Source organism: Bison bison, unplaced genomic scaffold (genome assembly GCF_000754665.1).
Source record: "Bison bison bison isolate TAMUID 2011002044 unplaced genomic scaffold, Bison_UMD1.0 scf7180017848262, whole genome shotgun sequence".
In the NCBI taxonomy this organism is placed as follows: domain Eukaryota; kingdom Metazoa; phylum Chordata; class Mammalia; order Artiodactyla; family Bovidae; genus Bison; species Bison bison.
In genome coordinates, this window is record NW_011478835.1 from 13,062 (window position 1) to 15,020 (window position 1,959).

Sequence of the window (1,959 nt, forward strand, 5' to 3'; positions counted from 1 at the left end):
TTTGGAGCTGCTGTTTTGCTATAGGTACTTTGAGTGTAGTTGTACCTCAGAGCAGAGAATAACGGATAGGGTTTTGAGGGTCCCATATAGTCATAGTCATGGCTAAGATTCATTACAGTGACACAGTAAGGACGCTCAGCTGGATCACTAAGGGGGAAAGACATTAAGTGGAGTCCTTGGCAATCTACGTGCATGCTTCCTGAGCACCCTCCCTCATGTTAAGGGGCACGCAGAGCACATCCTCTCTCCAGCAGTGAAAACTGAGCCACATTATGTGCAATATTTCTCTTTAGGGAAGCCTGTTTGAGACTCAGAACTTAGGATTTTTATTGGGGCTAGTTGTGTGTTGGAGGCTGGTCATAATTCCAGAGTCCTGGAAAGGAAAGACAGGGAAGCTCACCATAAATCACATTGTTTGCATGGTGCTGAACAGGCTGGCACAGAAAGCACAACCTTACCTTGTAGGGAATGTTGGTATCAAGATAAAATTTCCCACACCACAAAAAAGAAAATCACATGCCAATATCTTTGATGAACATGCAAAAATCCTCAATAAACTATTAGCAAATTGAATATGATAATACAATAATAATATAATAATACATAATAATAATACAATAATTAAAAGTATGACACAACACGGTCAAGTTGGATTTATTTCAGGGATACGATGATGGTTCATCATCCACAAATAAACCTGATTCATCACATTAATAAAATGAAGGATGAAAATAATACAATCATCTTAATAGATGTAATGTGTGTGTTCCTGGAATATGCTGTATATATATACCTTTAGTTGTATTTTCAAACTCCAGAAGTACAAAGAAATTTAGATGCTTAAAACACTTTTGACAAAATTTGACATCCATTTATGATAAGAGACTCTCTGAACAGTGGGTCTAGAGGGAACATACCTCAACATAATAAAGTCTATATATGATAAACCCATAGCTAGCATCATACTCAACAGTGAAAAAATTGAGCTCTTTTCCTCTAAGATCAGGAATAAGACAAGCATGCCCACTCTCACCACTTTTATTCAACATAGTATTGGAAGTGCTAGCCACTGAAATTAGTCAAGAAAAAGAATGAGAGGGCATTCAAATTGGAAAGGAGGAAATAAAACTGTCACTAGTTGCAGATGATGTGATAATATATATTGAAAACCCTAAAGACTATACCAAAACTTTGTTCAAACTAATAAATGAATTCAGTAATGTTGTAGGATACAAAATCAGCATACAGAAATCTGTGACATTTATATATACTAATAACAAACTATCAACAAGATTAAGAAAACAATTCCATTTACAATTGCATCCAAAAGAATAAAATACCTAGGAATAAATTTAACCAAGGAGGTGAAAGACCTGTACACTGAAACTATAAGACATTGATGAAAGAAACTGAAGAAGTCACAAATGAAATATTCCATATTCATGGATTGGAAGAATTAATATTGTTAAAATGCTCATACTACCCAAAGTGGTTTACAGATTCAGTGTATTCCCTATCAAAATTCCAGTGGCATATTTCACAGAGCTATTAATAGAACAAATAATTCTAAAATTGGTATGAAACCACAAAAGATGCTGAATAGCCAAAAATAGGAAGAACAAAACTAGGGGTTTCATGCTCACTGATTTCAAACTATACTAAAGATATATTAATCAAGACAGCATGGTACTAGCATAAGAACAGATACACAGGTCAAGAGAACAAAACTGAGAACTCAGAGATATACCTACACATATGCATGTGCTTAGTCGCTCACTCGTGTCTGACTTTTTGCAACCCCATGGACTGCAGCCCCCCAGAATCCTCTGTCCGTGGGCATTCCCCAGGCAAGAATACTAGAGTGGGTTGCCATGCCCTCCTCCAGAGGATCTTCCTAACCCAGGGATCAAACCCAGGTCTCCTGCATTGCAGGCATATTTTTTACCATCTAAACCACAA